The sequence below is a fragment of the Taeniopygia guttata genome, chromosome 10 (genome assembly GCF_048771995.1).
Source record: "Taeniopygia guttata chromosome 10, bTaeGut7.mat, whole genome shotgun sequence".
Lineage (NCBI taxonomy): Eukaryota > Metazoa > Chordata > Aves > Passeriformes > Estrildidae > Taeniopygia > Taeniopygia guttata.
The window spans coordinates 19,152,103-19,174,978 of record NC_133035.1 but is presented as its reverse complement, the minus strand read 5'-3'; positions in this window follow the sequence as shown (position 1 = coordinate 19,174,978).

The following is a 22,876-nucleotide window of genomic DNA, read 5'->3' as shown; positions in this document are numbered from 1 at the left end:
AGCCCTGGGGACACAGGGCAGTGGTGGCCTTGGCAGTGCTGCTAAAGGATGATCTCAGGGGGCTTCTCCAGCCTCAGGGACTCTGTGACCCCGTGCTGGGATGGGGGCAGCAAAGAGGGGAGAGCCCCCAGGGCTTATAAATTGTGTATTTGTAAATTACTTAAATCTGTGATAGACATAAATCTGTGAATACACCTAAATCTCTGATACACCAATATCTGTGATACACCTAAATTTGTGAATTCACCTAAATCTGTGATAGACCTAAATTTGTGAATTCACCTAAATCTGTGATAGACCTAAATCTGTGATACACCTAAATCTCTAGTACACCTAAATTTGTGATACACCTAAATTCGTGAATACACCTGAACCTGTGATACACCTAAATTTGTGAGAGCACCTAAATTTATGAATACATCTAAATCTGTAATACACCTAAATTTGTGATACACCTAAATTTGTGACTACACCTAAATGTGTGACTACACCTAAATCTGTGCTACACCTAAAGCTGAGCAGAGCTCCAGGGGAGAAGATGGGAAGGAGACAGCTGTGAGGGGTCTTGTGTGGGCAGCCTTGGCAGGGACCAAGTTTGTTGTGAGCAAACAGAAGGAATGCACAGGGATAAATCACAGGGATAAATCACAGGGATAAATCACAGGGATAAATAAGGTTTGGGAAGCCTCTTGCAGCAATGTGGGTCCCCATGGCCCTGGGGTGGTGACTGACCCCTTCTCCAGCCCCAGAACACCCCACTGCCCTGGGCTCCACCATCCCAGCCTCAAACCCCATTCCCTGGATGTGCACAGACATCATTCCAAGCTCCTTAATGAACTGTTACCCTCATGAAATGAGGTCCCATCTCTCATGGTCACAGTCCCTCGACATAAATAATATAAACAGCCTGGAAACAGTTCTTTAAAATTATATTGCCACACAGGTATCATTCAAAACTGGGGAGAGTATGGTTCCTTCTTTTTTTTTTAATTTCCCTAAGTATCCAGCCTGCAATCAATGTACCAGGCCAAGGTGGAGTTTATTTATAAATGCACATTTATGATGAATCATTGGAGGAAATGCAGGCAGACTGGAGACAAAAGTCTGCAGTTGCTAAACCAAATAGGAAATGCTCTTTACATCTGCATCTTCAGTTGGCATCCACTTCCCCTCCCAGTCTCCTTTCTGCTGGGTAGGCCTGTTTATTTTTGGGCTACTTTTGTTTGCAAAGGCAAACAGAGCTTCTGATTTCTTGTATTTATATATATATTTTTTTTAATTTGTAAACAGCATTTCTCACTTATTCACTGGTTATTAACAGTGGAAATCAGGGCACCTTCCTGCACAGAGTTGTTTACTCTCTTCAGGGAAAGCAAAGCCACAGAGTGGAAACAGAGTGGAAAAACAGCCTTGTTAAAACGATATAAAAATAAGGACAAAGCTGGAACTACCCTGCCAACTATGGAAGAATTGCCCTCTCTATTAGGTTTGTTTTAGCTATCACTAAGCTGCAATGGATAAGTTGGTACAGATCACCACACGAGTGTCCCCTGCATGTCAGGCCAGGCCAGGTGGGGCCCTGAGCCAGCGAGTGCCATCTCTGCCTGTGGCAGGCACATTCTTCTTTCTCTCAGGACTTTTTCATAGAGGAGCACAGAGAGAAGAAAGAGAAAACAATTTCTATTTCTACTCCTTGTTTTTCCCATGTGGAATGTGTTGGGAGAATTGTTTACCTGGGTGATTGCTTGGTTGGATTCTGGTGAGGATTGTTTGAGCCTGGTGGCCAATCCAACCCACCCAGGGCTGGGCTCTCAGAGAGGGCCAGGAGTTGTGAGTGAGTCAGATATGGTAGTTAGAAAAAGTAGGTTTGTAGTTTTAGTATCTCCTTTAAATAGTATATTACTGTATTATAGTATAGTTCTAATAAAAAAATCATTCAGCCTTCTGAACTGAGTCAGACATCAGCATTTCTTCCCACAGGGCTCACCTGCATTTCCAATACCTGCCCATGGCCCTGCTTGGAGCTAGGTGAGCTTTGAGGTCCCTTCCAACCCAAACCATTCCATGATTCTGCATCTCCAGGAAGTTTCCAAGTGACAGGACACTACTGGGTGATGCTCCCATTCATTTTCACTTCTTTTCCCCCAAACTGGCCCTACCAAAGCCCCTTCCCACCACAGGAACAAGCATCCCCTGTGTCCCAGCAGGAGCCTGTGGCTCTCCAGGGGACACCCCCATGTCCACGGAGACCCTCACCCCTCAAAGCAATGAGGAATGACAGAGCTGCAGGAGAACCCACGTCCCTCCAGGCCCCCACCCTGCACTCCAGACGTGGGGACCTCACCCATGTCACCCTGCAGGTTTTAGAGCTCTGCTGCTGCAGTGAAATATTGACTCTGCTGGAATATGAGCTGATGTGAGATAAGGAACGAGCTCTGGTTCATAAACCTGTCGTTTCTCCCAGGGCTGGTGCTCCCTGTGTGTGTGTGTGTGTGTGCGTATCAAACGTGCACATCAGCTATTTGATCAGCCCTGCTCGGTGCAGAATTTCTGTGCAGAGAGCTGGCATGGCCTTTCTTTCCTCCAGGAGACTTTAAAATCCTTCCAGCCCCGCTGGAGAGAGAATTCACACTGCCAATTTTTCTTTTTTTTTTCTTTTTTTTTTTTTTCCAAAGGTTTTATAGAATGTGCTATGCGTGCAAAATGCAGCCTTTAACTGGTAGAAAAATACAGGCATTTGAAATGCGAGCAACAGAAATAGAGGCACACAAAAACAGAAACAAAGAGGGTTGATTTGATCCATTTCAGAGCCACTGCAGGAAGAAGCACCCTGGTAACTGTGATCAATGGTAAACACGGATCCTTATTTAGGGAGGCCAGAGCAGCTCCTCTTCTTTCTGCTGGCTTTTTATAGCAGGTTAAAAAATAACAATATTGCTGTGGAAAGATGAGGCGAGCAGCAGCTTCCCTGTGTCTGAGCAATGGGAGCAGCCAAGGCAAACCCAAGGAACAAAGTGAGGGACAGAAGCTCTCCCTGCCTTGGGCTGGGGACTGCTGGAGCCTGTGGTTTGAGGGGCAGCACTCATTCCTCTGCAATCTTGGCCCTGAGGAATGCTCTGCCTCCCCCTGACCTTGGGAGCAGGGATGTGGCCAGCCTGAAGCAGCTTTCCAGCAGTCCTGGCTGCTCCCAGGAGCATTTTGCTCCTTCCAGCCCCTCCGCTGGCCCTTGGAAAGCTGTGGGAGTCTTCTTATTTATTTTACTGCCCTCAGGAGCAAGGCTTTGTTTGGGAAGGCAGCCTGGAGCAGGTTTAGGGACTTTACACCCTCAAGAGCGATCCCCCAGCCTTTCCCCCGCCGGTGTTTTTATAAAGAAAAGCTTTTTCTGAGTGGCCAAACCCCTCACATCAGCTCCTGTCCCATCTGCAGGGCTGTGGCTGCTCCTCCTGCCAGGTCTGGCCCAGGAATGGACCTTTGAGCGGGGTCACAGCTCCTGCTGCCAGCACAGCTCCTGTGCCAGGGCTTCCAGAGGCACTCCAGGGTTTCAATAACAGCCTGCTCCCAAAATTAAGAAGAGCTGTATTATGGCTCCTGCCAGAAATAACGTAAACCAACGTTACTCTAGGAATGGGGCTGGGGTGACCACTTTCAGGGCCATTTTCAGGACACTGAGGGGAATTTGCTGTTCTTTAAAAAAAAATAATAATAGCACGACTAATGAAAAACCGATAAGAAAATCATTCAAATGCCAAAAATTCTCTCTCACACAAACCAAACACTAATTCTTGTGATATTATATATATTTATTGGTTAAAAGCACATACCAGCCTGTCTAAATCTGTGATTGGTGCCTAGTTTATAACACCTTTGTGGCTTTTAGTTTCTCACCCAGACACATCAAAGCAGGGGACACTTAGCCAAGGAAAACTTCATTGTTAGTATTAACTCACTCCAAGAAAAAGATTTTTGGAAGTTTAAGAATTTTTCACTTCATGGCAATTGTTGATTAATGAACCTCAATGGACTACAGCCTAAAAGAGGACTTTGTTAATAAAAAATGCTAAACAGTGCAGGCAGAGTAAGGAGATACTTTCTTTGAACCTATCTGATAAAAGGCGCACACAAAGAAGAGACCTGTGAAGATGGATTTATTCACTGTGATCCTGCTTGCCTTCCAGTTCTGCCTCAAGCTACTTCTACCTGCATAGAACCCTAATTACTGAGGCCAGGAGGAGAAATCAGAGGATCACAATATAGCTGGAGAGATTACAGCACTTGGGAGATATTTAACAATGATATTTAGGACAGGCAGAGCTTTCCCCCTCTTAGCTACCCCAGCAGGGCTGCTGGAGGAGATCAGGACCAGGGGGCAGAGCAGTGACACCTTCCAGCAGGATCCTGAGGATCCTGAGGGACTCCTCCTGGTTTTGTTTGGAGAAGTCATCTGGGATCTCTGAAGCAAAATGTATGAGTCTGGGAGCAGGGTTAATGAAAATGACTCATTACACTGGGGTGATCCAATTAATTCCTGTTTACACACTGGTTTAGGCTTCCCAGCAGAGAGGTACCACGTGGAAATGCAGGGGTTTTTTTTGCTGTGGGCAGATGGTGCTGATGCTGCTGGAGTTAAACACCCAAACCAGAGCAGACTGGGCTGAGGGACCTGCACACACAGACCAGGCTCGTGCTGGAGGCAGCAGGTCCCTTCCAACCTCACCATCCCCTGAGCATCAGTCACACCTCTGCAGACTCCAGGCTTCCTCTGGCAGCTCTCAGGGCTGGGAGGGAGGGCTCTGAGCAGAGTTCTGCTCAGCTGGGAGGAAGCAGCAAGGCCCAGCAGGCAGAGGTGAGGTCAGGGTGACCTTGGCCATGTCCTTCCCCTGGTCACAGAATCAATCCCAGACTGGTTTGGGTTAGAAGGGAGCTCAGATCGCCTCACCCCTGCCATGGCAGGGGCACCTCCCACTGTGCCAGGCTGCTCCAAGGCCTGTCCAGCCTGGCCTGGGACACTTCCATGGATCCAGGGCAGCCCCAGCTGGGAGCCAGAGCTCCCTTTCCTCACCCCTTACGAGTTTGTTGGTGTGCCAGAACTGGGATCAGACAGGATCAGTCCATGGTGAGGATGAGGAGCCCGCTGGGGTCTGTTCCTGGGGAATGTGGGTGAGGGTCTGGCTGCCCACTGCCACAGCCCCTGGTCCTTTCCTCTGGGGCTCTGAGAGCCAAAGCCTCGTGAGTTATTCTGAGTTCCTGTCGCAGACAGGGGGTGTAACATTATGGGAGCAGGCTGTGTATTTAGGGAGGCTGCATTACAGCCAGGGGAAAGGGCTGTATTATGGAAATTATATGGGAAGAGATGTCTCCAGGCAGTGCTGGCCGTGCTCTGCAGTCTCAAATCTCTGTCAGGGGGTGGTTAGATGAGGGAAGAGGCTGCTTTTACTGCGGAATAGCCTTTCTGTCTATATGGTTCTGAGAAAGAAATGAGAATTGTGTTCCTTTATTAAATTCAGTATTTGTATCCTGCCTCTGTGATAAGGAGCAGTCTATAAATCATGGAATAAAACAGCTGTAAATCATCATCCAAGCTATTAAAGCCTCTGAGGTCTTTAACAGATTTTCTACCCCCACTAGCTCATAAGCACAACCCAAAATGTCACCCAGACATTTCTTCCTGAGGCCCAGTCTTTTATTTTGGGTTGGGAGTCTGAATTCACAGCAGACCCGAGGCAGCATTTATCCCAGATGGGTGTTCCACATCTCACTGCTGTGTCTGTGCTCTCCCTTCAGCTCCCACACCACCACACACGGGCAGCTGATTCCTCCCCAGCCTGGATCTCGGATTTCCTTGGAGCACAGCTCCAAAGGGGGCAACAAGGCATGAAAAACTTGGGACTGGAGCTGCTGCAGCCCATACAGAGCCCTCCCCTCCCGCTGAGAGAGGGGCAGGTGCTTCCATGGGGCCCAACTTAGTGTTTAAGGTTTTAGAATATAATAATATATATAAAACTGAGATTGAAGTTTTAGAGAAGTAGCTACACCTTCTTCTTCACCTTCCTCTTCATGAGTTTAGGTAGGATTTTATAATTAGATAACAAAGTCCACATTGCGAGACACAAAAGATTAATGATTAAGTTAAAAGTAAAAATAATTTGTGTAATTTCTTAATTAGATAGATTAACCTTAAAAGGACTTATAAAACAAGATAGTTAACCATTTTATCACCTGTCAATAGAATCCTATAAAACTCACAACGAGGAAAGCCATAATATAGATAAGAAACAACAAACATCTGAATCTAAGCACAAAATACCATCTCGAACACTTCAATCCCAACCTTAACAAAACAAAAAAAATAGTTAAAGAATCAACACTGAGTGATGCCTCGTGTGAGGATGGAGCTCAAGACCTTCAGATGGAAGGAGATGAGCAGCCGAGCTCGGGGCCCACGGCTGACCTGCAGCATCCACACCTCCCACCTTCAGATCCCCCGTCTGGTGGGCTGGAGCCCATCTTAGCTCCACATTTCCACAGCTGCCAGACCCAGGTAGTTACTTCTGACAAGTTTTTCCTGATTTTTGGAGAAAACTTGGATGAACTGCAAGCTCAGCATGCATGGGACAGTCCTGTGTGCTCGTTCCTCCAAGAATGGCTCTCCACCTGAAGCACATTCATCACTTGCACCAAGTGCTCCCCAAAAACTAGGACAAGGTCTGGTTTTAAATATAATATTTCAGCTGACTCACAAAGTGTCTTTGCACAAAATAAAGTTATATCTCACATGGCAGATGCACTTTAATGAAGTTACTACTAGGTTAGTCTTTGGAAACTCCTACTCAAGAGGCAGAGAAACAATAAAAGGCATCAAGACCAAGAAAATCCCAGAAACCCTCAGAGACTTTACCAGAAAGACAAATTTTCAGTGGTAGCTGTAAGCCACCAAGATTCCCAGCCTGTTAATATTGCATTGGTGCAGTGGGTAGCAAAGGCAACACTTACAAAACAAAGTTTATATAAAACTCTGATAATTCCAGTCAAGAACTGAGCAAAGCTTAGCTACACATCATTTACAAACCCATTCCCACTTTTCTGGATCAAACCATGGAAGCCCATAGAAATCCTTGTCATAAATCAGGAGAAGGAACTGAGAAAAAAGGTGTCATTTAATCTTGTTAGCATTTGAGCCTGGTGCCTGAAAACCTCACCAAAATGTGCCTTAGACCAAATACAGAGAGGGGCTGTGACTGTAGTAACTGAATATTGGGAATTTTCAGCCTTATCTAGAAAACAGACTTGAACCAGCCTAACCAGATCTGTTATAATTTTTAAGTAGTAGATGTGACCTTGCACATTATAAGGCCCTTAAACAAAAATGCTCCTTTCTGCACCACTCAATGGGGAAAAAAAAAATCCTCAATCTCTCTCCCTGCACACACCCAGAGAGCAGCAGGGCACCAGTCAGAGCAGGTAAATCTGCATTACCAGATGTGCTGGAGAGCCCAACTTCCCAGGCAGAGCACTGGGAGGAAGGGCTGCCCCTGCCATGCCAAGAATGTTCTCCTTAGACACGTTGAGAGGACAGGATAAGTTGGAAGGAAAAGAAATATCTTTGGCAAAGCCAGTTCCAAGGGTTTTACTGTCAAGATGTTGAATAAATGAAATAAATAACAGGTGACTCCAGCTGCCTTTCTCTGTGGAAGGAAGATGCACTTTATCCTCTGGGAGTATCCCTAATATCTGCAGATCCCCATCCAAATCCGTCCATGGATTAACTTTGTGGAATGAATGCTTTGCACTGAGCTAAATTCTCAGGTGTTTTAGCAGGGAACAGGAATATCTGAGGGGCAGAATCAGAACACTGATTCTGAACTAAACTCTCTGGTGTTTCAGCAGGGAACAGGAATATCTGAGGGGCAGAATCAGAACACTGATTCTGAACTAAACTCTCTGGTGTTTCAGCAGGGAACAGGAATATCTGAGGGGCAGAATCAGAACACTGATTCTGAACTAAACTCTCTGGTGTTTCAGCAGGGAACAGGAATATCTGAGGGGCAGAATCAGAACACTGATTCTGAACTAAACTCTCTGGTGTTTCAGCAGGGAACAGGAATATCTGAGGGGCAGAATCAGAACACTGATTCTGAACTAAACTCTCTGGTGTTTCAGCAGGGAACAGGAATATCTGAGAGGCAGAATCAGAGCAGAGGGTGGCAATGGGACAAGGTTCATCTGAACGCCCACCTGCACCCTCTGTTCCTGTTGCAGGTGAACAAAACCAGGGATGTTGGAGGTAGGAAGGGCTGGCTGAGTATCCAATTCCCTTTTTTTTTCCAGCACACAGGCTGCCTGCTGCCAATTCCAGGTGTTCAACAATAATGCAGCAGTTACTCCCAAGTAACACCTATAATTTGAGTCGCTGGGACATTTCCTCTGGCATTTCAAAGCATATGGAAAGGAATGTGAAAACCTTTCATTAGCCACAGGCAGGCGGCTGCTGTCAGAATTGCTCAGAAGTGCCCGAAAAATTTTCCAAAAAACATATCCATGTCTCCCAGCCAGCACTGGGGAGCACGATGTGAGCAAAGCACTGATTTCTCCACACCTCTCCTGCCCTCTGGGAGGGTTTCAACACCAGAACATGGTGTTCAAATCGCTAATCCCCATAAAGCATCACCTGTGCTCTCTGAGGGAAGAGGGATTCCCTCGCCCCCAGGGATGACAGCTCCCTTCCCCAGAGAGGGCATGTAGGGTCAGAGCTGCTGGAGGTTTCTGTTCTGCTGCTCTGGCCCTGCCTTTTGTGGGAAACCTGCAGCCTCTCCTGCTCCTGTGATGTGCAGAGTTGCAAATCTCTGTCAGTATTCCACAGGATGGGTAAAACTTGCCAGATTTTCTGTTTACTATGGAATTTCTACACAGCTTCAAGAACCCCTCTATTTTATAAGAAAACAGAGTGGCATATAAAAACATTCTTAGTGCTGGTTTATTTATACAATTAATGGTCAACAGAATAAAATGTACTTTTATGCACTGCACCTCCCTGCCCCAAAAGCCAGTTTTGTTTGACAGACAGTTTTGTTCCACGCTCTCGGGGGGTGCATTAACCTCTGCAAAATCCATGGGTGAGTTCAGAATTGGCATCATCCCTCCTGCTCCTGCAAAGAAAACCAAGCAAGCTCAACACTGAGCCTCTCTGTCCCACCAGGAGGGAATCACTGAGCTTCTCTTTCCCACTAGAAGGGATTCTTTCAGTGGCATCCCTCTGTCCCACCCTGCAGCTCCGTGGCAGTCTGAGGCTGCCAAGTGGGAATGCTGCCTGTCCCAAGGCCAGCAGCAACTCCTGGGACCAGGAATTCCCACTTGGGAGCACAAAGTCTTTCTAGATGGGTCAGACACTGATGTTCTGTGCAGGGCAGCACTGAAGATGAAGTTGTGTGTGAAGGTTTTACCAGCTGGTGGATCTGCAGCTCCTCATGTGCTGTGAATCTGCCATGGACTCAGCTCTGCTGTGGATTCCAGCCTGGAAACTCCACCAGAAGCACGAGCCTGAACTCAGGAGACTGAATGTTCAGCCTGGAGCCATTTCAATTCCCAGTTTATCAAAGGAGATCAGAATCTACGTGGGTCTCACAGGAGCCTCTTGCACTCCTGGTTTGCTCCTGACTGGACATTGCATGACTGGGATGGCCATCCTTGTCCTCCTCCTCCTCCTCCTCCTCCTCCTCCTCCTCCTCCTCCTCCTCCTCCTCCTCCTCTCTCCTGGAGCCATATGCTCCAATCCAAGGCCAGTTAATGGTGCCCAAAGTCACCAAGAGTCCAGAGTTAGAGAAACACAAACATGAGATTTACAAGAAGCTAAAGAAGCAGAATACAGAGAACAAACCTGAAAAGTTGAACTTAGCTCAGATCTGTAAATGACAACCAGCTCCCATCTGAGGAGTTCCTGGGCATTTTCTCCCTAACACATCTCAGCTAAACTGGTTTGAGAATGGATAAAACCAATATGAAGATGTCTACACTAAAGCTGTCTAGGAGTTTAATTAGATCAATTTGAAACTGATTTCGTTAAACCAGTGAATGTTTCGTAATATGGACCAGACTTTGAATTTTAAGCACTTCAAACCTCATTACATGTATCCTTTATTACAACAGTGCTTCCCTCCATGCTCTCATGGCAGATTCCTGCCTCCTGAGGTTTGGGCTGGAATGCCAACAATTCATTTTAATGCAGTTCAGACATTTTAAAGCTTTGCTGAGCTATCCCCAAAATAACCACTGATAGTAGGTGGCAAGCACCCTGAAATGATTAGGGTCTTTCTTGTTGAGGAAAAAAAGATATTTGATGGAAAAAAAAAAAGACAAAAGAAAGCAAAACTGATGAGAACAGGATAAGCATTAATGGAGAAAAGCCATGTGTTAGAGTACAAACTGGTTGAACTCAAACACTCAACATGAGTTCCATTAAAAAATATCTTTGCAGAATAATGGTCACTGGGATTGTGTTGGGATTTTATTTAGCTGCTTAAGAGTTGGAACCACATTTCCACGTTCTTTATTCCATGCCAGTTTCCCTTCCCATCCCGTTGCTGGGCACCAGCTGGGCACTGTCCCTGTGCAGTGCTGGATCCTTCCTGGTGCCAGTCAATCAAATGGATTTTGCTGAATCCTGCAGGCTGGAGTGGGCTGGCAGCAAGAGCAGCAGCGTGTGGTTAGCCTGGCCATGGGATGGAGTGCCATGTTTGGCTGACTTGGCCTTTTGAAGCCGTGCAGTGATACCAGGGCTGGTGTCTCGTGGTGATTAATCAGCTCTGGGAAGTGACAGCTCGTTTGGAAGAACATGAATGAGCTCTCTCTCCATACAGTGAGCAGCTCTAAACTGAAACAGGCATTGCCCCAAAATGAAATAATCGAAACAAGACCTCTCCTTCTCCATGGCTGCTTCAAAGTGTCACCTCTTTACCTTTGCAGGAGGGAGAGAGCTGCACTTCTCAGTTTGTGAGAAATGAAAAGCCTGAGGAACAAAAGGATCTCATTCAGGGACTCCAGTCCCAGCCCACAGCACTTTTTAAAGCAGAGCAATTTAAGTCACAACCAGCATTAAAGTCAGGAAACACTAAAAACTTCCAACCATTAAATGACCTTTTTTCTGCCCTAGTTATCCAAGATCCCTGTACTATAACATAAGGCTTTAAGCAAGTAGGAATAAATATGAATCTTGAGACCTTCCAGGTTTTACCAGACTTGCAGATCTGCTATGAAACCCAATGCACAGCCACAATCCTGTTTGGATTTTTAAATAGATCCCTCTGCAGCTTCCAAGAAATAAAGTCAAGCAGAGCACTTCAGTGGGGTCTCTTTGTGGGATGCCTGGGAATGGCAGGAACAGCAGGGAGGATGTGGATATATTATCTTACTCCAGGAGGGACTAGTGGGGAAAAATCCTTGTTGCTGGGTTTGTGCCTGAGCAGCCCAGAAGTTGGTGGGAAATTTTAGGGCCAGGAGAATGCAGGAATAGGAATGACTCAGGTGCTGGAAAAGCAGCCTCAAGTGGTACAGAAGATACCACCAGAGGCTGGGGAGATGGCCAGGGCAGGGTGGAGAGGCAGGGGCCAGAGGGAGATGGGCACAGAGCTGGGAGCCAGAGGCTCCAGGGGAGGCTGAGGAGGGAGGAGGGAGCTGTTTGCTTTGGATTTTGTGCCTGTGTTTTTGCTGCAACGCCCCAGGAAGACACAGCAGGGACTGAACTGACCAGTCTGCTGAACTTTTTATATTCCTTTTGGCCTTTTAATACCCTGAGAAGTGGAGGATCTTTTATTTTTAAACATAGCTGAAGGGCTAAATTAGCATTTTGGCAAGGCAAGTGAGGCTGGAAGGCAGCAGTGAGGGAAGCAACTGTTACCTGGAGCCAAAACTGAATGGAAACTCAGGCAGAAATCCCACCAGTGCTGGAGTCCCATCCCTAGAGGAGAAGGTGAAGGGCCCAAGAGAAAAACCTGCCCAAGCCTTTGCAGCATTCCCTGATGATGAAGCCCTGGCAGTGGGACACATCTCGCTCAGGTGGGTTTTTCCCTCCTGGATCCATCACCCAGAGAGCAGGAACAGGAACAGGAGCAGGAGCAGGAGCAGAACAGGAGCAGGAACAGGAGCAGGAGCAGGAGCAGGAGCAGAGCAGGAGCAGGGACAGGAGCAGGAGCAGGGACAGGAGCAGGAGCAGGAGCAGGGCCATTCCCTGGGGATGAAGGTACTGGGAATACCCTACACCCCATTCCTGTGCTGCTGCCCACCTCTCCCTCAGTTCCCTGGCTCTGTGCAGTGGTGCTGTGGGCTCAGGGCTCTGTCAGAGGGATCTCAAAGCTGGAGGGGATTCTCCCCCTGACCCCTCACCCCCTTGCCAGGCAGGGCCAGCCCTCAGCAATGCCTCCAAGCAGAGATGTTCAGCTCCATAAAAATCCCCTTTTTTATATATGGATGTGAGACAATACTGATACCCAGTGGCTGATTAAGTTAATTACAGTTGAGTAAATATCCCCCATGGTCACCCCCAGCATGGCACCCCAAGGCTGGCTCCAACCAGCAGCCTGGAAGCAATGGGATATTCAGTTCCCACTCATTTTTGGCATCCTTCTAGGCAGAATTGCTGCTAGAAACTGTTTTTGACTGAGGATCGAGTGCAAGTTATACCTACTTTGCAGAGTCAAAACATGAGCTAAGGCGAGGGCTGAATCCTTTAATCATTGCAGCATGTGATTTGCATTTGCCTTGGCTAACAAATGCCAAAGAGGCATTACCAAAACCAAAGCTGGATCCCGCTGAGGTCATGTTATGCTTTTTTCACAGCAATGTGCTGCACCTGGATATCAGTTTTTAAATGCAAACAGGTATGTTTTATCAATTTGCAGCAGGAAAACCTAATGGTTTCACGAGACTGGAAAAACTTGGCGTAGTGTGAATCAGGATTCCAGGCAGCACTTGCTGCAGCCCTTGGTGAGAAAGTTGCTCTTTATTTCTCCATCAATATTTTAACTTCCCAAGTCCATTTAATGTGAAAGAATTAATGAACAGCATAACAAATCCCTGAGTACCACAAACATTAGGCAGCACACGGACCAAGCCTTCCCAAGGTAAGCCAGAGGGTGAAGGTTGGAATTTATCAAAACATGACAGAATAAACTACTTAATTATGTTGGGGTGATTGCCAGCATGCAACAATCCTCAGAGCAAAGAGCTTCTCAAACCAGCCTGAGGGCAGTGGTAGTTTAGAACCTGCTGTTTAACCCTGGATTTCAGGAGTTCCTGAGCCTCAGTGAGTCTGTGGATTCCTGCCTGTTTTCCTGCTGACATTGGTGGCGTGGGTGACACGGTCCCAGAGCTGTGACAGCTCTGAAGGGCTGCCAGAGCTTATCCCAGTGTCTGTCTTTGGTCACAAGCTGCCTTTTGATATTAGAACAAACCCCAAAGTGCTCCAAGCCCTAGGGCCACCAAATTATCCTGTTTCAAGGAAATGTGGAGCCAACCCAAAGGCAAGGTCTGTGAGGAGGGAGGGCCAGAGGAGAGCTGTGTTTTGGGAACAGCAGGAGCTCTCCCATCCCACCCAACACCCCATTCCTCCTGCAGCTCTGCCAGGCTCCAGCTCACCAGGGGCTGGACTCTGCTGCCTCTCTCTGGGTTCTACCTGGGCTCAGATTTGTCCTTTCCTCACTCAGCTGGTTATGGCCTCACCCACTGCCTCAGGAGCCACATCTCCTTGGTTTTGGATCATAAGTCACTTTTTAGGCATTTAGAATGATCTTGTGTTCCATCCCTGACCCTGCCCGTGATACTTAACATCAAATGTTCAGGGTCTTACTTAATTACAGGAGATTTTTTTCCCCAGCATAAACTGGAGAAAGGTGATTTCCACAGCTGCATTATTTACCTTAAACTTGATTAAGGCTGCTTTTACAGCAGTGCTACAGGTTAAATCCTCTGTTATTTCCTACCCAACCCCACTTTGCTGTAAGTTACAGTGCACAGTAGTCAATTAATCCAAGCAATAAAAGAGAGACCAGCAGAGTTTTCCTAAAGAGGACCTTAAAACAATAAATTAAATTTTAAAAAGGTAAAGAAATAAACAAAGAGATGATGAGCTTCACTAGAAGTTGGGGAACGCTTCTCCCCCACCAGGATGGGATCAATAAATCTCTGTCACACACCAAGGCTGGTGGCTCCCACCATGGATTCACCTCCTGCAGCTTCACCCTGTGCTTCCTGCTCCCCTTCTGCAGATCCTCTCTCCCTCCAGCTGAGCCCTGGGGTGTAACACCACCCCAGCCCTGTGGTCCCAGTGTGCCAGGGGGAGGGACACACCTCCAAAGTGCTCCCTGCTTGGACTCGATGACCTTAGAGGTCTTTTCCAGCCTTAACAATTCTATTTTACTCCCACCCTCCTTCCCTCTGCCAGAGCCACTCATCCACAGCCAGTTTCCCTTCCAAAGGGGTCAGGGTGTCCCAGCCTTGGCAGCATCCCTGCTTGGAGAATGGATCAGGCATTTAGCTGGTGGAAAAGCAAGCAGAGCCCTCTGAAGCTGCACATCCCTCCAGGCCAGCCATGGATGGTGGCTCCCAGTGCTCCCAGTAGGAATAGATCCAGAAGATCTCTATGAAAAAGCAGCCTTTGCTCTGACCTGGCAAGGGTTTTAATGAGATCTCCCACAAACTGAGAGGATTTTATTCCCTGTAATAAACTGTGTTCTTGCCTGTCTTCTCTGTCCTGCCCTTCAGTGCTCTCCTCTCTGAAAATTCCTTTGTTCAGCCTAAAGAGACATTTCATTAAATATGAAATAATTTCTGAGAATGGTAATTACAGCCTTTTTTTCCCAGATATGTAGCTGTTCTGTTTCCATTTCTGTTAGCAAAAACAAAGAGAATCCCAGTGCCCTTCATGAGGTGTGAGCTCCAGCCACCCAAACTCCAACAGGTCTGTTTTCATCAGGTTCCCTTTGCTCTTTGGAATGACTGAAGCTGGAAACAGAGATAAATGTGGTGATGCTCAGTGCCTGCAGGATGACCCATTCTGCCTGTCTGAGCTCTGATACCCTTGGAAAGAGCTTTTTTGCACTGTTTTGGGTTGATCCTCTTTCTGTTTTCTTCACTGCGAGCTCAGCACGTGGGAAGGAAAAGGCACAGGGCTGAGGGAGGCAGGGTAAGAGCCTGGATCCCCTCCTGCTCTGGGGCATCTCTGTGGCAGTGGAATTACACCCCAAAAAAGCAGCAGCAGCAGCAGCAGCACAAACCTGAACCTGCTCCAAGGTGTGCTCTGACCATCTGTTTATTCCCTCTTGGCCAAAACATCACAACCAGCCTTCCACACGGGTGGGGGGTGGGCAATGCCCGAAATTTCTGCTTTTTTAGTTAATGAGACACTTCATCAAGGTCTGTTTTTCATCTGTGTTCCTCCTGCTCTGCTGAGCCCCTCACTTTACAAACCAAAGCAATTAGCAGGGCTGCTAAAAGAGCCACAGACACCACTGTGCCCAGGGATGCTCCCAGGCCCCAGAGGCAAACTCTGGCTCCCCAGAGGGATCTGCTCCCCTGCTCCAAGACATGATCTTGGCACCTGCCTCTCAAAGCCTGCAGAGGCAAAGGCAGCAGCAGCAGCAGCACTTGGATCTGCTCAAAGTGTCAAAGGCAGCTCTGCCTGATTTTAGGCCTCTGAGGATTTGGGTTTAGCCAAACCAGGCAGTGTGGAAATGCACAGCACAGAGCCACGACCAGGACTTGGACAAAGGTGCCACCAGCGTGTCCCAGTGTCATTGTCAGTGTGTGACATTGTCCCAGGAAGAGACTCTCAGCCTGTGGCTGCTCTCTTTTGTCAGGGATGCTGCTGGGAATCACCCCTGGCACTGCTCTGACTCTTGGATGCAGCAGCAGCATCCCCGTGTTCCTGTTTAACCTGGGTGCATTCCCAGGCTCACACTCTGAAATGGCCAAACTCAGCAGCCTCAGAGATTAAATTCTTCAAGTTCCATGAGGACAGGCTGCCAGGTGAGGAAGACAGGGGAGTTTTGTTTCCCCTTTGGAAGAGAGGGAGACTGAGTGTGGGCTCACAACTCTTCCACTGCTGGAGATTCTCACAGGTGCTTTCCTGAGGATCCCAAAGCTCAGGAGTGCTCTGGGAATCGCTTCTAAACCCCAGCCCTTCCTCACCCCAGCCCACCTCATCCCTTAGTCTGGCCAGGAGCTCTCTGGGAAGTCAGGAAAACTGAGATACAGGTCTTTTCCCCAGCAGATTTCCTGTGTGACCTGGGCAAGTCGCTTATAATCATGTGAGATCTAAGAAGTGCAAAACATCTTAAATTCCCTTAAGTAGAGGGGAAACCTAAAGGTTTCAGAATAAGATTTGCTCATTTGGAATTCAGCCAAGCCTTTGGGTTTAATACCCTTACATTTGCAAAAAGCTGTTGGGGATCCTTAATGCCCTCCAGAGCTCACAAGCTCGGGTTTAGGTTTCAGCTGGAAGCCAATAAACAAGCAAAAAGAGTGAAATAACCACTTTTGTGCAAATCTGAAGGATGGTATTTCCAACCAGCACCATGGAAGTGTCATTAGGGCTGCCTACAAACTCCCTACAACGTGCCATAAAATGACCTGAGTGTTTTAGTAGTGAGGATGAGGAGACAAACTCAGCATGGCTCTTTCCAGATTCCCCTTTCCCAAACTTTTCCAATAAAACCCCCAGTCACTGCACTGCTCTCACTACACCTAGGCAAATAAAACAGGAGTAAGCAGATATGCCCAACTTGTTTAAGCTCAAGTAGCAAATTCCAGCTGGCAGCTTCTAAACCTTGCCTGTGATTTATTGGCATTTCAAAATGTTTTACAGAACCACGGTCCACTGGCACCAGAGCCTTGTCACACTCAGCAGAGAGAGGAATAACACACTACAAAGTCCTTTATGAACGTGCCAGGTCCTCAGAATCCTTTTGGGGGGAGCACAGCACAATTCAAGTGTTTCCAACTAACTGTGTTTTCTGCCCAAACAGAAAACAGGCTGGAAAGGAGCACTGAGAAAAGTGAGCCTGGTCAGACCTGAGTTCCTTGAGGTGTGTTCTGGCTGGGAGTTATAAGATACACAAGTGAGCTCCAGAATAGCCCTGGCCCAGCAAAACCCATCCCAGTAAACCCAGCCCCATCAAACCCCATCCCAGCATGATCATCTGAAGCCCTGGAGCATGGATGGTGAATTCATGTAACAATATCTGAGAGCACAGGGACTTCAATGATGGCACACCTCTGAAATGAAAGAAATTTCATGCTGCTGGCTCAAGAAAGCCCAGAAAAACCTGGAGCAATCATGCACAAGCTGCTGAAGTGACTGGAATAAAGTGGGCAGAGAATTCACTGCAGTCCTTGGCAGGAGGGTGAGAAGGGAACGAGCCCAGCACTCTCCCCTCAGCCCAGGCTATGCCTGGGGGACTCGTGGTGTGGGTGGGTTTTACTACAAGAAAATTCATCTCTGAACCTTCTTGTGAAGCCAAAGCTGGACAAACTGGTTTCCCATCTTCAGCCCAGCCAGCTACAGGCTGTGGTGTCAGGCAGTGCAATTCTTCCCTTCCCCTTTCCTCCCTGCCCCATTTAAACCCTCTGAAAGCCGTGGCCTGGTGGCCCTGGGAAGGAGGGGATGGAGCCTTGGGGCTGTGGATTACTCCCTGAGACCTTCCACTTCTATTTTATAGGAACTGGAGATTGGTGCCACTCTGCATCCCCCTCTCAGAGGCACAGATGGAACTGGGGAATAGGGAATTTTAGCTGCTGGAAAGGCTGACATGGAGTCAAACAGCAACACCCCCACAGTGTCCCTCACCCCCTCCCTCCTCCTGCCTGGCCCCTTCCAGTCTCTCCCAGTTGTCAGGAAAGCCCAGACTGGTACCAGGCAGCCCTGGCCCTGTCTCCCAGGCGCAGGCTCCGTGCTGCAGAGCTCGGGGTATTTATGCAATCCCGGCTGGCTCGGGGCCCACAGCAGCTTTATTTATCTAATGTCTGCGCTGCAGGCGATGGATTCAGAGAGAAGGGATTATTAGAAGACAACACACAGAAAGGGGAGGAAAAGAGTAAGTGAGAAGTCCAGTGGAGCGAGGCTTTGCTGCTCTCCCAGCTCTCCCTGGAGCAGCGGAGGCGGGAGAGACACGCACAGCCCCGAGCTGGAAGGGTCCTGGGCAGGGTCCCTGTCACAGCCTCCTGGAGACCCTTCCCAGGACTAAATCCCACTAATGGCCTCAACCCAATTCATTATGCAAGAAAGGATGTAGAATGAAAATTAATTTCATGAAACCAGTCCATGAAAATTATCCTGGAACCTTAAATTGGCATTTCCACAGCAATTAGAAGTTCTTCTAGGACCCTTTTAATGTGGGACGGAGTCTTGAGTCGTTGTTTCTTGTCATGTTGTGAGGAAAAAGCTGTTTCCTAGAAAGAAAACCACCTACAGAGACCTGATAGCTGGCTGAAAGGATTTAAATTTCCAGTGTGTACCTAGAAGGGAAATACATCCCCTGCAACAGCAGCCATCCCAAAAGTGCCTGTGCATTGAGGAGATAATAAACCTGTGGGATCACAAACCTTTAGGGGTGGAAATGTCAGAGCACAATAAACTCTGTGGTTTATTTCTTATTTCTATTGCTGTTTTCCCCTTATCTAATCCCACCTTTAGGTTCAGGACTGAAATCCCATTAAATCTCATGTTTCAATCACCAGAATCTGCCACGGCTGCAAATCTGAATAGAGATGGCATTTTCCTACCCCTAATTTGGACATCTGAAAGGGGGAAGGGGCTGTTTTGTTTTGTTTATGGGTAAGTTTAGAGGATGTTTGGTTTTGTGTTTAATTCCTGAAGTCTTTACCCAACTCTTAAGGAAAATGAGAAAAGCAGCAGCTAAAGCAAGGGGTGAAATTCTGCCTACGAGCACCCCTGAAGGGCATTATCTGGTAAGAGTTATTTGCCACTATGCACAAACTGCCAAAGAAAACTCCTTTTGCTCCTCCTTATGATTATCTCCAGCCTGTAAGCCATGCAGTTCTCACACAAACCTGGCTGGTTGTTTAAAAACAAGTTACTTCTAAACTTGCACTGCTTTAGGAGCAAAATGCTCACTCCTCCAGCAGGTACAGGGTTGGAGTCGTGCCTTGTTCCCTCAGTACACTTGGTTTTCTGCCTCTTTTTCTTTCTGTGAGCTCTAGACGGGGGGGAAAGTGCAATGTAGGGAGCTTGCATTGCTGGGGCCCCAGTAATATCTGTCAGTATAACTGTAATTAGATAGGGAGTCCTATTAATCTTGTGCACTGCCTGAGGGGCACTGCCAGCATCCAGCAAAACCTCTATTGATGGGGGAGGATTCCAAGCATGCCTGTCAGAAAAATGAAAGAGATGAAGTATTTACTTACTTTACCCTTCCCTCAACCACTCATTCCCAACCAAGGGATACTCCAGAGCCCAACAGACTGAATTTCCTCCTAACATCAATGCCTGAACACAAAATGCTCAGCCATTGGGTTCCTCCTCAACTATTTGAAAGAAACCTGAAAGTGTGATAATTTCAGACTTGTTAATTTGGAGTGTGCTCGTGGGATGAGAAAACACTTAATGCAAACAAAGATGTTGGTCCGTTGTGATAATGGAAGGCAGAGCCTGCTCATCCTTCCACATGATTCATAGCTCACATCTCATTCATCTGGCATCAAAGATGTGATTTATAGATGTTCTTTTTCTGCACGCTCCACCCTTGTTTCCTGGAGGAGCAGGAATAAACTGTTTTATACAGAGGTAGGAATTTTTTTCAAATGAGTCTGTAGGGTGAGGGATTACTCTGGCCTATTACAGATAGCTGAAACACCCCAAAAAAAGAGTTTTATTATTGGAAAGGCATGTAATAAAACTGGCATTTTTTTCTACTGCACCTAACTGCCAACTTCATCACTTCCTATCTTCTTTATGACTAATTTTCTTTTTTTTCCTATTTTTTTTTTGCATTCATCTGTCTTATTAGAATTAATTGAATGTTAGAAATAGAAAAGGGGCCAATAGATGGAGCCTGCCCATCCATAGGTGTTCAATACATCCAACTGAAAACAATTGTGGCATTTTTTTACAAATGTGGAGAGCAGAACTGAGACAACTTTGCATTTTTATTTTATTTCTCAGCCAATTGCAGTATCCTTGCAAAAAGCAGATGCTATTCCCCTGGTTTACTTTTTTTTAGGGTGAAGGGAAATCATAAAATCAGAGAATGGTTTTGTTGGAGGGGACCTTGAAGCTCATCTCATTGCACTCCCCTGTCCAAGGCAGGGCACCTTCCACCAGCTCACTCATTGATTGAATCCTGGGGTTTGACCTGAACAGAACCAGCATTTTCTCCCACTGCTGTGAATTAACTGTGCCAAGGCTCAGCAATTATGAAATGTGAGGAGTCTGACAACATGAGCTACCAAAGGAAATGAGGCACCAGCTCCAGGGTCTTGCATTAATCCCAGCAAGAATTGCAGTGTACACTTAGCATTAAACTGTTTGGATAGAAATGTGACCATATAAAGAAAATTAGCATTAGTTATGCATCCAAGTGTTTGGGATATCAAGGCCAAACTGCTCTGCAGTTAAAGTTTGGGGACCACAGCTTTGCAAAACTCCTTCCTCACACATGGCCACTGAACTGGCAGTGGATCGTGCAGCCCCGTGGACGTGACTCAGTACTAATTTTCAAACTCTAACAAGTGTGAATGCCATATCTGTTAGGATTCTGAGCAGAAATCCAACCTGCCTGCTCCATTTTCCCTGTGGGAATCCCACCCACTGTGTCACAACCATCATTTTTGGTATTTAACTTCTCATTTTTGGAAAAAAAAAAATAAAATAAAGAAGTGGCTGCCCCAGCAATGAATGGAGCCCAATATGTCCCTGTGTGTACCTGCAGGAGCACGAGGAAGTGAACTCTCCAGCTGAAGCACGTCTGTGATTCAACTTGCTGGAAGTTGAATCAAAATGGGCCAATCTAATATTCTGCAGCAAATATTTTCCCTCTTAGGAAGTGGCAGGTTCTGAAATCTGCCCATTGTGGCAGTGAGTCAGGGAAGCTCATTAAAGCAGTTCTCAGGAGAGCAGCTGGATGAGCTAAGCCAGAAAATTGCCAACTCCATTTGCCACTTTGCCAACACTTACATTTTTCAGCCAGGGCTTTACACTTTGGTGCCCAAGGTGCTGAAGGCTGCACTGCTGACCAAAACTGCTCTTCCCAACATGACCCAGCAGACTGGGAATGGGGATGTTTCATCAATATATGGTTTTATTTCATGCTGAGCCTGTGTGAGGGAGCTCTGCTCTAAGAGGGTGCAGAGTCAACCAGGAAATATCAGAATAAGTCCAAGAAATATCTGAGTATTTCCTACCCATTCCTTGACATTTTAAATACACCCTCCAAGCCTTCCTTCCATCCTTGGACATGCCTGGATCTGGGCTCCATCTACAAAACCAACTGCAAAAGCTGGTCACCCAGCAAGTAAGAAAGAGTTTTTAGGACCTTTTTCTGTTGGATGGTATTTCCTAGCAGCAAGTACTTCTCAATTTTAGTCCAGCAGATTTCTGTTCCAGAGGATTTTCCCTATGGGAAGAGCGTTAGCTTAGGCATCCCTGAAAAATTCTGCATATAAATCTTTATTAGTGACACTGCCAGACAGATTATTAGAATCAAACATTTGTGCTCAAAGACTTTGGTCTCTATAAACATAATTCAAAAAGCCTTTGGGCCCTTTAAAATGCCATATGTTCTCCTGTGATTAAGGGCTGCATCGCCCTGGAGGCAGCCAAGCAAGGACTAAAAATTGATCATTTTATTTAAAGCCTTGAATAACCAGCTTTGCTGGGATCTGGGGAACCTCACATGGAATCCATTCTTATCCAACTTAGGGTTTGGGTGTTTGTAGGCTCCAGACAAGATTTTTGCCCCCTCAAAGCATCCAGCATCTTCCCAGGGAGGTGTTGGCCAAAAGGGAGTCCTGTGATGCAGCTGCACAGAACTTCTGGAGGATGCACAGTGCAGCAAATAGAACAGATCAGTTCTGGGGTTTCACACACATGGCAGCACACCCATGGTGAGCAAAACTAACTCAGGCTTGTCTTCCACTTGTCTGACTGCCAGTCTTTCTTCACCTCCTTCCCCTGTGTGACTTTCTGCTGTTCCATGGAAGGTGAGCTTGGCCTCCTCCCTCAGGGAGGTGCTAACAGGGGCTCCCCCATCCATTCCCCTTCCCCTGTTTCCCCCAGTTTGTAGGAGCAGATCCCTCTTTGAGACCTTCACCCTTTTGCTCAATCTGGCTGGAACTGGCCAGTGAATTCAAAAGCTTTCAGACACACACACCCCCCCAGAGGCAGCGGGATCACACAAGGCTCATTTCCTTAGGATATTAGGCAAAAATGCCTACTTGAAAGCTCTTTGATGTTGGATGCACCTTTCTCCATTTCCTGGTTCTGCATGAAGAGCCAGGGAGAACCAAAGACATCACAAGTAAAAGCCCATCCCCAGCAGACTGTTATTAGCCTTGTTTCTAGAGCAGCTCTTGGCTGGATATCAAAACAGAACCTCCTCCCCCTCTGGGGTTTGCTCACCCCATGCAGATCTGTGGGTGGCATCTCCTGAGGATCCTTCTCTGCAGATCCTGCTAGCAACACCAGGGTTTAGTAGAAATCAAATCTATTTATGGAAGTACCCTATAAATGCTAGTTTCTAGCTCACTGTTTGAGTCAGGATGTTAATGCTGCTGCTCACATCACTGTCACTCTCAGGTGAGGCTGGTCATCAGGGGGACATTCCACTGGTGTGGCAATAATGCCACTCCAGGTGGACAAACCATTTACAAACAGCCA